Genomic DNA, 14,502 nt, shown 5'->3' on the forward strand with positions numbered 1-14,502 from the left:
GGTCTGTGACAGTTATCTGCCATAGATAAGTATATGGTATATCTGAGTGTGAAGTTAAGATCAACATGTAAAAGTTCACACGCGCACACATTCTTGTATTTTCCCCTCAGGGGACCCACCTGCTCGCTCACACACACACACACGCGCCGCCAGCATTGAGGCCGGTCAGCTCAGAAGGTCAGAGCGTGGTGCTAATAACGCCAAGGTCATGGGTTCAATCCCCATACTGGCCAAACTGCTTACTCTGCATGTCTTTAAAAACTTCAGACTCTAAAGATTGTATGTTCCATTGTTAGCTTTGGTGTGCGACAATAATTCGTCAAGTCTGATAATCACCTGACTTAAAGCTAAGAGGAAATAAAGATAACTCAAACATAAGGAATTTAAGTTTATGAAGTGAGGAAAGCTTATTTGTATTACACATCTCATGTACAAATCAAAGTACTTTTCATAAAAAACATTTAAAAAATGAGAATACACATAACTCTCAGTGATGAAGTATAATCATCAAGCTTTAAAAAAGTCTCTACCACCAGACCCCAGGAGCACCCCAGCAGCTTCCACCACCAGACACCCAGCTTCCACCCCCAGACCCCACTAGCTCGACCCCCAGCTTCCACCACCAGAACCCAGGAGCTTCCATCACCAGACTCCTGGAGCTTCCAGCACCAGACCCCAGGAGCATTCACCACCAGACCCCAGCAAAATCACTACCAGAACACAGGAGCTTCCACCACCAGTCCCCGAGTAGACTCATAATATAGCTGAAGTTGTATCTAGCAGAGGATGGTTTCGATCCATCGACCTCTGGGTTATGGGCCCAGCACGCTTCCGCTGCGCCACTCTGCTGAACCACCCACTGTTCCCAAAGTCTGGTCAGGGTCCAAACAGGGGGTCTAGAGTCTAAATGGATTCAGCCAGGTCTGTGACAGTTATCTGCCATAGATAAGTATATGGTATATCTGAGTGTGAAGTTAAGATCAACATGTAAAAGTTCACACGCGCACACATTCTTGTATTTTCCCCTCAGGGGACCCACCTGCTCGCTCACACACACACACACGCGCCGCCAGCATTGAGGCCGGTCAGCTCAGAAGGTCAGAGCGTGGTGCTAATAACGCCAAGGTCATGGGTTCAATCCCCATACTGGCCAAACTGCTTACTCTGCATGTCTTTAAAAACTTCAGACTCTAAAGATTGTATGTTCCATTGTTAGCTTTGGTGTGCGACAATAATTCGTCAAGTCTGATAATCACCTGACTTAAAGCTAAGAGGAAATAAAGATAACTCAAACATAAGGAATTTAAGTTTATGAAGTGAGGAAAGCTTATTTGTATTACACATCTCATGTACAAATCAAAGTACTTTTCATAAAAAACATTTAAAAAATGAGAATACACATAACTCTCAGTGATGAAGTATAATCATCAAGCTTTAAAAAAGTCTCTACCACCAGACCCCAGGAGCACCCCAGCAGCTTCCACCACCAGACACCCAGCTTCCACCCCCAGACCCCACTAGCTCGACCCCCAGCTTCCACCACCAGAACCCAGGAGCTTCCATCACCAGACTCCTGGAGCTTCCAGCACCAGACCCCAGGAGCATTCACCACCAGACCCCAGCAAAATCACTACCAGAACACAGGAGCTTCCACCACCAGTCCCCGAGTAGACTCATAATATAGCTGAAGTTGTATCTAGCAGAGGATGGTTTCGATCCATCGACCTCTGGGTTATGGGCCCAGCACGCTTCCGCTGCGCCACTCTGCTGAACCACCCACTGTTCCCAAAGTCTGGTCAGGGTCCAAACAGGGGGTCTAGAGTCTAAATGGATTCAGCCAGGTCTGTGACAGTTATCCCCCACTAGCTCGACCCCCAGCTTCCACCACCAGACCCCAGAAGCTTCCACCACCAGACCCCAGCAGCTTCCACCCCCAGACCCCACTAGCTCGACCCCCAGCTTCCACCACCAGACTCCTGGAGCTTCCACCACCAGACCTCAGGAGCTTCCACCACCAGACCTCAGGAGCATTCACCACCATACCCCAGCAAAATCACCACCAGACCCCAGGAGTTTCCACCACCAGAGCTTCCACCACCAGACCCCAGGAGCTTCCACCACCAGAGCTTCCAGCACCAGACCCCAGGAGCTTCCACCACCAGACCCCAGGAGCTTCCACCACCAGAGCTTCCACCACCAGACCCCAGGAGCTTCCACCACCAGACCCCAGGAGCTTCCACCACCAGACCCCAGGAGCTTCCACCACCAGACCCCAGGAGCTTCCACCACCAGACCCCAGCAAAATCACCACCAGTCCCCAGCAGCATAACCACCAGACCCCCAGCTTCCACCACCAGTCCCCGGAGGTGCGTGGAATCCCGGACCAGCTCGACCAGAGCCTCGTGGCGAGCCGAGCCGAGAATCGGGGGGCTTCATCCGCATTCTCGTGGCGCTGAGACCGCGGAGATCCAGCCGAGAATCGCGGGGCTTACATCCGCTTACCCCTCCCCTCGGCCCAGAGAAAAACACACCACAGCCGGTCCGGAGCCACTTAGCCTCAGGCCCGAAACAAGACCTTCAACCCGGAGAAAAACTGACAGGCAGCACGTCGCTGAAAGCCACTCAGCCTCGCGGCTCACCGTCCCGCTGCCCAAAAAACCCGGCTCACCTGGAGCCACCCAAAGACCCGGCTCACCGTCCGAACCCGGGGACCCGCTCTTAAGCCCCCCCCCAACCGGCCACCGGAGTGAAAGAGCCAGCCCGCTTACTTGGACGACCAGGGCCCTGGTACCCTAAACACCCAGACGCTCCTGGTACCATGGACAGCACTCTGTCAGATGCTCAGGCGTATATTGCTTTTCACTCATGTTCTGGTTTCAGGACCTTTTGTTAGGACCTTTGGTCAGCTTGTGCAAGCAAACAAATACTGTTGCTTCCATCTGGACAAACATTTAGTTCAGTAATAAAGAATAAAACGTCAGTTAAGTGTTTTGTAGTTGTAACTAAATATGGTAAACGCTCATATGCTTCTCATAGGCTCTGTGTGAAATTCTGAGTTTGTACACTATTAGATGTGGAAAGAAACACTTCCCACTATGTTTACTTTGCAGGAAACTAAACAAAACACTTCTTAACATAGTCATGAGGAGTTGTACAAATAATGACATCACTTTATGTTTGTTATTAAATGAGACAAGGGTAGTATCTCACAGTAGACTCATAATATAGCTGAAGTTGTATCTAGCAGAGGATGGTTTCGATCCATCGACCTCTGGGTTATGGGCCCAGCACGCTTCCGCTGCGCCACTCTGCTGAACCACCCACTGTTCCCAAAGTCTGGTCAGGGTCCAAACAGGGGGTCTAGAGTCTAAATGGACTCAGCCAGGTCTGTGACAGTTATCTGCCATAGATAAGTATATGGTATATCTGAGTGTGAAGTTAAGATCAACATGTAAAAGTTCACACGCGCACACATTCTTGTATTTTCCCCTCAGGGGACCCACCTGCTCGCTCACACACACACACACGCGCCGCCAGCATTGAGGCCGGTCAGCTCAGAAGGTCAGAGCGTGGTGCTAATAACGCCAAGGTCATGGGTTCAATCCCCATACTGGCCAAACTGCTTACTCTGCATGTCTTTAAAAACTTCAGACTCTAAAGATTGTATGTTCCATTGTTAGCTTTGGTGTGCGACAATAATTCGTCAAGTCTGATAATCACCTGACTTAAAGCTAAGAGGAAATAAAGATAACTCAAACATAAGGAATTTAAGTTTATGAAGTGAGGAAAGCTTATTTGTATTACACATCTCATGTACAAATCAAAGTACTTTTCATAAAAAACATTTAAAAAATGAGAATACACATAACTCTCAGTGATGAAGTATAATCATCAAGCTTTAAAAAAGTCTCTACCACCAGACCCCAGGAGCACCCCAGCAGCTTCCACCACCAGACACCCAGCTTCCACCCCCAGACCCCACTAGCTCGACCCCCAGCTTCCACCACCAGAACCCAGGAGCTTCCATCACCAGACTCCTGGAGCTTCCAGCACCAGACCCCAGGAGCATTCACCACCAGACCCCAGCAAAATCACTACCAGAACACAGGAGCTTCCACCACCAGTCCCCGAGTAGACTCATAATATAGCTGAAGTTGTATCTAGCAGAGGATGGTTTCGATCCATCGACCTCTGGGTTATGGGCCCAGCACGCTTCCGCTGCGCCACTCTGCTGAACCACCCACTGTTCCCAAAGTCTGGTCAGGGTCCAAACAGGGGGTCTAGAGTCTAAATGGATTCAGCCAGGTCTGTGACAGTTATCCCCCACTAGCTCGACCCCCAGCTTCCACCACCAGACCCCAGAAGCTTCCACCACCAGACCCCAGCAGCTTCCACCCCCAGACCCCACTAGCTCGACCCCCAGCTTCCACCACCAGACTCCTGGAGCTTCCACCACCAGACCTCAGGAGCTTCCACCACCAGACCTCAGGAGCATTCACCACCATACCCCAGCAAAATCACCACCAGACCCCAGGAGTTTCCACCACCAGAGCTTCCACCACCAGACCCCAGGAGCTTCCACCACCAGAGCTTCCAGCACCAGACCCCAGGAGCTTCCACCACCAGACCCCAGGAGCTTCCACCACCAGAGCTTCCACCACCAGACCCCAGGAGCTTCCACCACCAGACCCCAGGAGCTTCCACCACCAGACCCCAGGAGCTTCCACCACCAGACCCCAGGAGCTTCCACCACCAGACCCCAGCAAAATCACCACCAGTCCCCAGCAGCATAACCACCAGACCCCCAGCTTCCACCACCAGTCCCCGGAGGTGCGTGGAATCCCGGACCAGCTCGACCAGAGCCTCGTGGCGAGCCGAGCCGAGAATCGGGGGGCTTCATCCGCATTCTCGTGGCGCTGAGACCGCGGAGATCCAGCCGAGAATCGCGGGGCTTACATCCGCTTACCCCTCCCCTCGGCCCAGAGAAAAACACACCACAGCCGGTCCGGAGCCACTTAGCCTCAGGCCCGAAACAAGACCTTCAACCCGGAGAAAAACTGACAGGCAGCACGTCGCTGAAAGCCACTCAGCCTCGCGGCTCACCGTCCCGCTGCCCAAAAAACCCGGCTCACCTGGAGCCACCCAAAGACCCGGCTCACCGTCCGAACCCGGGGACCCGCTCTTAAGCCCCCCCCCAACCGGCCACCGGAGTGAAAGAGCCAGCCCGCTTACTTGGACGACCAGGGCCCTGGTACCCTAAACACCCAGACGCTCCTGGTACCATGGACAGCACTCTGTCAGATGCTCAGGCGTATATTGCTTTTCACTCATGTTCTGGTTTCAGGACCTTTTGTTAGGACCTTTGGTCAGCTTGTGCAAGCAAACAAATACTGTTGCTTCCATCTGGACAAACATTTAGTTCAGTAATAAAGAATAAAACGTCAGTTAAGTGTTTTGTAGTTGTAACTAAATATGGTAAACGCTCATATGCTTCTCATAGGCTCTGTGTGAAATTCTGAGTTTGTACACTATTAGATGTGGAAAGAAACACTTCCCACTATGTTTACTTTGCAGGAAACTAAACAAAACACTTCTTAACATAGTCATGAGGAGTTGTACAAATAATGACATCACTTTATGTTTGTTATTAAATGAGACAAGGGTAGTATCTCACAGTAGACTCATAATATAGCTGAAGTTGTATCTAGCAGAGGATGGTTTCGATCCATCGACCTCTGGGTTATGGGCCCAGCACGCTTCCGCTGCGCCACTCTGCTGAACCACCCACTGTTCCCAAAGTCTGGTCAGGGTCCAAACAGGGGGTCTAGAGTCTAAATGGACTCAGCCAGGTCTGTGACAGTTATCTGCCATAGATAAGTATATGGTATATCTGAGTGTGAAGTTAAGATCAACATGTAAAAGTTCACACGCGCACACATTCTTGTATTTTCCCCTCAGGGGACCCACCTGCTCGCTCACACACACACACACGCGCCGCCAGCATTGAGGCCGGTCAGCTCAGAAGGTCAGAGCGTGGTGCTAATAACGCCAAGGTCATGGGTTCAATCCCCATACTGGCCAAACTGCTTACTCTGCATGTCTTTAAAAACTTCAGACTCTAAAGATTGTATGTTCCATTGTTAGCTTTGGTGTGCGACAATAATTCGTCAAGTCTGATAATCACCTGACTTAAAGCTAAGAGGAAATAAAGATAACTCAAACATAAGGAATTTAAGTTTATGAAGTGAGGAAAGCTTATTTGTATTACACATCTCATGTACAAATCAAAGTACTTTTCATAAAAAACATTTAAAAAATGAGAATACACATAACTCTCAGTGATGAAGTATAATCATCAAGCTTTAAAAAAGTCTCTACCACCAGACCCCAGGAGCACCCCAGCAGCTTCCACCACCAGACACCCAGCTTCCACCCCCAGACCCCACTAGCTCGACCCCCAGCTTCCACCACCAGAACCCAGGAGCTTCCATCACCAGACTCCTGGAGCTTCCAGCACCAGACCCCAGGAGCATTCACCACCAGACCCCAGCAAAATCACTACCAGAACACAGGAGCCTCCACCACCAGACCCCCAGCTTCCACCACCAGTCCCCGAGTAGACTCATAATATAGCTGAAGTTGTATCTAGCAGAGGATGGTTTCGATCCATCGACCTCTGGGTTATGGGCCCAGCACGCTTCCGCTGCGCCACTCTGCTGAACCACCCACTGTTCCCAAAGTCTGGTCAGGGTCCAAACAGGGGGTCTAGAGTCTAAATGGATTCAGCCAGGTCTGTGACAGTTATCCCCCACTAGCTCGACCCCCAGCTTCCACCACCAGACCCCAGAAGCTTCCACCACCAGACCCCAGCAGCTTCCACCCCCAGACCCCACTAGCTCGACCCCCAGCTTCCACCACCAGACTCCTGGAGCTTCCACCACCAGACCTCAGGAGCTTCCACCACCAGACCTCAGGAGCATTCACCACCATACCCCAGCAAAATCACCACCAGACCCCAGGAGTTTCCACCACCAGAGCTTCCACCACCAGACCCCAGGAGCTTCCACCACCAGAGCTTCCAGCACCAGACCCCAGGAGCTTCCACCACCAGACCCCAGGAGCTTCCACCACCAGAGCTTCCACCACCAGACCCCAGGAGCTTCCACCACCAGACCCCAGGAGCTTCCACCACCAGACCCCAGGAGCTTCCACCACCAGACCCCAGGAGCTTCCACCACCAGACCCCAGCAAAATCACCACCAGTCCCCAGCAGCATAACCACCAGACCCCCAGCTTCCACCACCAGTCCCCGGAGGTGCGTGGATTCCCGGACCAGCTCGACCAGAGCCTCGTGGCGAGCCGAGCCGAGAATCGGGGGGCTTCATCCGCATTCTCGTGGCGCTGAGACCGCGGAGATCCAGCCGAGAATCGCGGGGCTTACATCCGCTTACCCCTCCCCTCGGCCCAGAGAAAAACACACCACAGCCGGTCCGGAGCCACTTAGCCTCAGGCCCGAAACAAGACCTTCAACCCGGAGAAAAACTGACAGGCAGCACGTCGCTGAAAGCCACTCAGCCTCGCGGCTCACCGTCCCGCTGCCCAAAAAACCCGGCTCACCTGGAGCCACCCAAAGACCCGGCTCACCGTCCGAACCCGGGGACCCGCTCTTAAGCCCCCCCCCAACCGGCCACCGGAGTGAAAGAGCCAGCCCGCTTACTTGGACGACCAGGGCCCTGGTACCCTAAACACCCAGACGCTCCTGGTACCATGGACAGCACTCTGTCAGATGCTCAGGCGTATATTGCTTTTCACTCATGTTCTGGTTTCAGGACCTTTTGTTAGGACCTTTGGTCAGCTTGTGCAAGCAAACAAATACTGTTGCTTCCATCTGGACAAACATTTAGTTCAGTAATAAAGAATAAAACGTCAGTTAAGTGTTTTGTAGTTGTAACTAAATATGGTAAACGCTCATATGCTTCTCATAGGCTCTGTGTGAAATTCTGAGTTTGTACACTATTAGATGTGGAAAGAAACACTTCCCACTATGTTTACTTTGCAGGAAACTAAACAAAACACTTCTTAACATAGTCATGAGGAGTTGTACAAATAATGACATCACTTTATGTTTGTTATTAAATGAGACAAGGGTAGTATCTCACAGTAGACTCATAATATAGCTGAAGTTGTATCTAGCAGAGGATGGTTTCGATCCATCGACCTCTGGGTTATGGGCCCAGCACGCTTCCGCTGCGCCACTCTGCTGAACCACCCACTGTTCCCAAAGTCTGGTCAGGGTCCAAACAGGGGGTCTAGAGTCTAAATGGACTCAGCCAGGTCTGTGACAGTTATCTGCCATAGATAAGTATATGGTATATCTGAGTGTGAAGTTAAGATCAACATGTAAAAGTTCACACGCGCACACATTCTTGTATTTTCCCCTCAGGGGACCCACCTGCTCGCTCACACACACACACACGCGCCGCCAGCATTGAGGCCGGTCAGCTCAGAAGGTCAGAGCGTGGTGCTAATAACGCCAAGGTCATGGGTTCAATCCCCATACTGGCCAAACTGCTTACTCTGCATGTCTTTAAAAACTTCAGACTCTAAAGATTGTATGTTCCATTGTTAGCTTTGGTGTGCGACAATAATTCGTCAAGTCTGATAATCACCTGACTTAAAGCTAAGAGGAAATAAAGATAACTCAAACATAAGGAATTTAAGTTTATGAAGTGAGGAAAGCTTATTTGTATTACACATCTCATGTACAAATCAAAGTACTTTTCATAAAAAACATTTAAAAAATGAGAATACACATAACTCTCAGTGATGAAGTATAATCATCAAGCTTTAAAAAAGTCTCTACCACCAGACCCCAGGAGCACCCCAGCAGCTTCCACCACCAGACACCCAGCTTCCACCCCCAGACCCCACTAGCTCGACCCCCAGCTTCCACCACCAGAACCCAGGAGCTTCCATCACCAGACTCCTGGAGCTTCCAGCACCAGACCCCAGGAGCATTCACCACCAGACCCCAGCAAAATCACTACCAGAACACAGGAGCTTCCACCACCAGACCCCCAGCTTCCACCACCAGTCCCCGAGTAGACTCATAATATAGCTGAAGTTGTATCTAGCAGAGGATGGTTTCGATCCATCGACCTCTGGGTTATGGGCCCAGCACGCTTCCGCTGCGCCACTCTGCTGAACCACCCACTGTTCCCAAAGTCTGGTCAGGGTCCAAACAGGGGGTCTAGAGTCTAAATGGATTCAGCCAGGTCTGTGACAGTTATCCCCCACTAGCTCGACCCCCAGCTTCCACCACCAGACCCCAGAAGCTTCCACCACCAGACCCCAGCAGCTTCCACCCCCAGACCCCACTAGCTCGACCCCCAGCTTCCACCACCAGACTCCTGGAGCTTCCACCACCAGACCTCAGGAGCTTCCACCACCAGACCTCAGGAGCATTCACCACCATACCCCAGCAAAATCACCACCAGACCCCAGGAGTTTCCACCACCAGAGCTTCCACCACCAGACCCCAGGAGCTTCCACCACCAGAGCTTCCAGCACCAGACCCCAGGAGCTTCCACCACCAGACCCCAGGAGCTTCCACCACCAGAGCTTCCACCACCAGACCCCAGGAGCTTCCACCACCAGACCCCAGGAGCTTCCACCACCAGACCCCAGGAGCTTCCACCACCAGACCCCAGGAGCTTCCACCACCAGACCCCAGCAAAATCACCACCAGTCCCCAGCAGCATAACCACCAGACCCCCAGCTTCCACCACCAGTCCCCGGAGGTGCGTGGAATCCCGGACCAGCTCGACCAGAGCCTCGTGGCGAGCCGAGCCGAGAATCGGGGGGCTTCATCCGCATTCTCGTGGCGCTGAGACCGCGGAGATCCAGCCGAGAATCGCGGGGCTTACATCCGCTTACCCCTCCCCTCGGCCCAGAGAAAAACACACCACAGCCGGTCCGGAGCCACTTAGCCTCAGGCCCGAAACAAGACCTTCAACCCGGAGAAAAACTGACAGGCAGCACGTCGCTGAAAGCCACTCAGCCTCGCGGCTCACCGTCCCGCTGCCCAAAAAACCCGGCTCACCTGGAGCCACCCAAAGACCCGGCTCACCGTCCGAACCCGGGGACCCGCTCTTAAGCCCCCCCCCAACCGGCCACCGGAGTGAAAGAGCCAGCCCGCTTACTTGGACGACCAGGGCCCTGGTACCCTAAACACCCAGACGCTCCTGGTACCATGGACAGCACTCTGTCAGATGCTCAGGCGTATATTGCTTTTCACTCATGTTCTGGTTTCAGGACCTTTTGTTAGGACCTTTGGTCAGCTTGTGCAAGCAAACAAATACTGTTGCTTCCATCTGGACAAACATTTAGTTCAGTAATAAAGAATAAAACGTCAGTTAAGTGTTTTGTAGTTGTAACTAAATATGGTAAACGCTCATATGCTTCTCATAGGCTCTGTGTGAAATTCTGAGTTTGTACACTATTAGATGTGGAAAGAAACACTTCCCACTATGTTTACTTTGCAGGAAACTAAACAAAACACTTCTTAACATAGTCATGAGGAGTTGTACAAATAATGACATCACTTTATGTTTGTTATTAAATGAGACAAGGGTAGTATCTCACAGTAGACTCATAATATAGCTGAAGTTGTATCTAGCAGAGGATGGTTTCGATCCATCGACCTCTGGGTTATGGGCCCAGCACGCTTCCGCTGCGCCACTCTGCTGAACCACCCACTGTTCCCAAAGTCTGGTCAGGGTCCAAACAGGGGGTCTAGAGTCTAAATGGACTCAGCCAGGTCTGTGACAGTTATCTGCCATAGATAAGTATATGGTATATCTGAGTGTGAAGTTAAGATCAACATGTAAAAGTTCACACGCGCACACATTCTTGTATTTTCCCCTCAGGGGACCCACCTGCTCGCTCACACACACACACACGCGCCGCCAGCATTGAGGCCGGTCAGCTCAGAAGGTCAGAGCGTGGTGCTAATAACGCCAAGGTCATGGGTTCAATCCCCATACTGGCCAAACTGCTTACTCTGCATGTCTTTAAAAACTTCAGACTCTAAAGATTGTATGTTCCATTGTTAGCTTTGGTGTGCGACAATAATTCGTCAAGTCTGATAATCACCTGACTTAAAGCTAAGAGGAAATAAAGATAACTCAAACATAAGGAATTTAAGTTTATGAAGTGAGGAAAGCTTATTTGTATTACACATCTCATGTACAAATCAAAGTACTTTTCATAAAAAACATTTAAAAAATGAGAATACACATAACTCTCAGTGATGAAGTATAATCATCAAGCTTTAAAAAAGTCTCTACCACCAGACCCCAGGAGCACCCCAGCAGCTTCCACCACCAGACACCCAGCTTCCACCCCCAGACCCCACTAGCTCGACCCCCAGCTTCCACCACCAGAACCCAGGAGCTTCCATCACCAGACTCCTGGAGCTTCCAGCACCAGACCCCAGGAGCATTCACCACCAGACCCCAGCAAAATCACTACCAGAACACAGGAGCTTCCACCACCAGTCCCCGAGTAGACTCATAATATAGCTGAAGTTGTATCTAGCAGAGGATGGTTTCGATCCATCGACCTCTGGGTTATGGGCCCAGCACGCTTCCGCTGCGCCACTCTGCTGAACCATCCACTGTTCCCAAAGTCTGGTCAGGGTCCAAACAGGGGGTCTAGAGTCTAAATGGATTCAGCCAGGTCTGTGACAGTTATCCCCCACTAGCTCGACCCCCAGCTTCCACCACCAGACCCCAGAAGCTTCCACCACCAGACCCCAGCAGCTTCCACCCCCAGACCCCACTAGCTCGACCCCCAGCTTCCACCACCAGACTCCTGGAGCTTCCACCACCAGACCTCAGGAGCTTCCACCACCAGACCTCAGGAGCATTCACCACCATACCCCAGCAAAATCACCACCAGACCCCAGGAGTTTCCACCACCAGAGCTTCCACCACCAGACCCCAGGAGCTTCCACCACCAGAGCTTCCAGCACCAGACCCCAGGAGCTTCCACCACCAGACCCCAGGAGCTTCCACCACCAGAGCTTCCACCACCAGACCCCAGGAGCTTCCACCACCAGACCCCAGGAGCTTCCACCACCAGACCCCAGGAGCTTCCACCACCAGACCCCAGGAGCTTCCACCACCAGACCCCAGCAAAATCACCACCAGTCCCCAGCAGCATAACCACCAGACCCCCAGCTTCCACCACCAGTCCCCGGAGGTGCGTGGAATCCCGGACCAGCTCGACCAGAGCCTCGTGGCGAGCCGAGCCGAGAATCGGGGGGCTTCATCCGCATTCTCGTGGCGCTGAGACCGCGGAGATCCAGCCGAGAATCGCGGGGCTTACATCCGCTTACCCCTCCCCTCGGCCCAGAGAAAAACACACCACAGCCGGTCCGGAGCCACTTAGCCTCAGGCCCGAAACAAGACCTTCAACCCGGAGAAAAACTGACAGGCAGCACGTCGCTGAAAGCCACTCAGCCTCGCGGCTCACCGTCCCGCTGCCCAAAAAACCCGGCTCACCTGGAGCCACCCAAAGACCCGGCTCACCGTCCGAACCCGGGGACCCGCTCTTAAGCCCCCCCCCAACCGGCCACCGGAGTGAAAGAGCCAGCCAGCTTACTTGGACGACCAGGGCCCTGGTACCCTAAACACCCAGACGCTCCTGGTACCATGGACAGCACTCTGTCAGATGCTCAGGCGTATATTGCTTTTCACTCATGTTCTGGTTTCAGGACCTTTTGTTAGGACCTTTGGTCAGCTTGTGCAAGCAAACAAATACTGTTGCTTCCATCTGGACAAACATTTAGTTCAGTAATAAAGAATAAAACGTCAGTTAAGTGTTTTGTAGTTGTAACTAAATATGGTAAACGCTCATATGCTTCTCATAGGCTCTGTGTGAAATTCTGAGTTTGTACACTATTAGATGTGGAAAGAAACACTTCCCACTATGTTTACTTTGCAGGAAACTAAACAAAACACTTCTTAACATAGTCATGAGGAGTTGTACAAATAATGACATCACTTTATGTTTGTTATTAAATGAGACAAGGGTAGTATCTCACAGTAGACTCATAATATAGCTGAAGTTGTATCTAGCAGAGGATGGTTTCGATCCATCGACCTCTGGGTTATGGGCCCAGCACGCTTCCGCTGCGCCACTCTGCTGAACCACCCACTGTTCCCAAAGTCTGGTCAGGGTCCAAACAGGGGGTCTAGAGTCTAAATGGACTCAGCCAGGTCTGTGACAGTTATCTGCCATAGATAAGTATATGGTATATCTGAGTGTGAAGTTAAGATCAACATGTAAAAGTTCACACGCGCACACATTCTTGTATTTTCCCCTCAGGGGACCCACCTGCTCGCTCACACACACACACACGCGCCGCCAGCATTGAGGCCGGTCAGCTCAGAAGGTCAGAGCGTGGTGCTAATAACGCCAAGGTCATGGGTTCAATCCCCATACTGGCCAAACTGCTTACTCTGCATGTCTTTAAAAACTTCAGACTCTAAAGATTGTATGTTCCATTGTTAGCTTTGGTGTGCGACAATAATTCGTCAAGTCTGATAATCACCTGACTTAAAGCTAAGAGGAAATAAAGATAACTCAAACATAAGGAATTTAAGTTTATGAAGTGAGGAAAGCTTATTTGTATTACACATCTCATGTACAAATCAAAGTACTTTTCATAAAAAACATTTAAAAAATGAGAATACACATAACTCTCAGTGATGAAGTATAATCATCAAGCTTTAAAAAAGTCTCTACCACCAGACCCCAGGAGCACCCCAGCAGCTTCCACCACCAGACACCCAGCTTCCACCCCCAGACCCCACTAGCTCGACCCCCAGCTTCCACCACCAGAACCCAGGAGCTTCCATCACCAGACTCCTGGAGCTTCCAGCACCAGACCCCAGGAGCATTCACCACCAGACCCCAGCAAAATCACTACCAGAACACAGGAGCTTCCACCACCAGACCCCCAGCTTCCACCACCAGTCCCCGAGTAGACTCATAATATAGCTGAAGTTGTATCTAGCAGAGGATGGTTTCGATCCATCGACCTCTGGGTTATGGGCCCAGCACGCTTCCGCTGCGCCACTCTGCTGAACCACCCACTGTTCCCAAAGTCTGGTCAGGGTCCAAACAGGGGGTCTAGAGTCTAAATGGATTCAGCCAGGTCTGTGACAGTTATCCCCCACTAGCTCGACCCCCAGCTTCCACCACCAGACCCCAGAAGCTTCCACCACCAGACCCCAGCAGCTTCCACCCCCAGACCCCACTAGCTCGACCCCCAGCTTCCACCACCAGACTCCTGGAGCTTCCACCACCAGACCTCAGGAGCTTCCACCACCAGACCTCAGGAGCATTCACCACCATACCCCAGCAAAATCACCACCAGACCCCAGGAGTTTCCACCACCAGAGCTTCCACCACCAGACCCCAGGAGCTTCCACC

General features: G+C 51.7%; 7 non-coding genes across 7 annotated transcripts; all 7 read left to right on the forward strand.

Annotated features, from left to right (window-relative positions):
* Positions 1 to 159: 159 nt before the first annotated feature.
* Positions 160 to 233, forward strand: trnai-aau (transfer RNA isoleucine (anticodon AAU)). The gene has a single exon. It is a non-coding gene; the product is annotated as a tRNA-Ile (tRNA).
* Positions 234 to 1,079: 846 nt separating this feature from the next.
* trnai-aau (transfer RNA isoleucine (anticodon AAU)) lies at positions 1,080 to 1,153 on the forward strand. The gene has a single exon. It is a non-coding gene; the product is annotated as a tRNA-Ile (tRNA).
* A 2,390-nt stretch (positions 1,154 to 3,543) lies between these two features.
* trnai-aau (transfer RNA isoleucine (anticodon AAU)) lies at positions 3,544 to 3,617 on the forward strand. Its single transcript has one exon. It is a non-coding gene; the product is annotated as a tRNA-Ile (tRNA).
* Positions 3,618 to 6,007: 2,390 nt separating this feature from the next.
* trnai-aau (transfer RNA isoleucine (anticodon AAU)) lies at positions 6,008 to 6,081 on the forward strand. The gene has a single exon. It is a non-coding gene; the product is annotated as a tRNA-Ile (tRNA).
* A 2,411-nt stretch (positions 6,082 to 8,492) lies between these two features.
* trnai-aau (transfer RNA isoleucine (anticodon AAU)) lies at positions 8,493 to 8,566 on the forward strand. Its single transcript has one exon. It is a non-coding gene; the product is annotated as a tRNA-Ile (tRNA).
* A 2,411-nt stretch (positions 8,567 to 10,977) lies between these two features.
* On the forward strand, positions 10,978 to 11,051 carry trnai-aau (transfer RNA isoleucine (anticodon AAU)). Its single transcript has one exon. It is a non-coding gene; the product is annotated as a tRNA-Ile (tRNA).
* A 2,390-nt stretch (positions 11,052 to 13,441) lies between these two features.
* trnai-aau (transfer RNA isoleucine (anticodon AAU)) lies at positions 13,442 to 13,515 on the forward strand. The gene has a single exon. It is a non-coding gene; the product is annotated as a tRNA-Ile (tRNA).
* Positions 13,516 to 14,502: the final 987 nt, after the last annotated feature.

The sequence above is a fragment of the Cololabis saira genome, unplaced genomic scaffold (assembly GCF_033807715.1).
Source record: "Cololabis saira isolate AMF1-May2022 unplaced genomic scaffold, fColSai1.1 scf036, whole genome shotgun sequence".
NCBI classification, from domain to species: domain Eukaryota; kingdom Metazoa; phylum Chordata; class Actinopteri; order Beloniformes; family Belonidae; genus Cololabis; species Cololabis saira.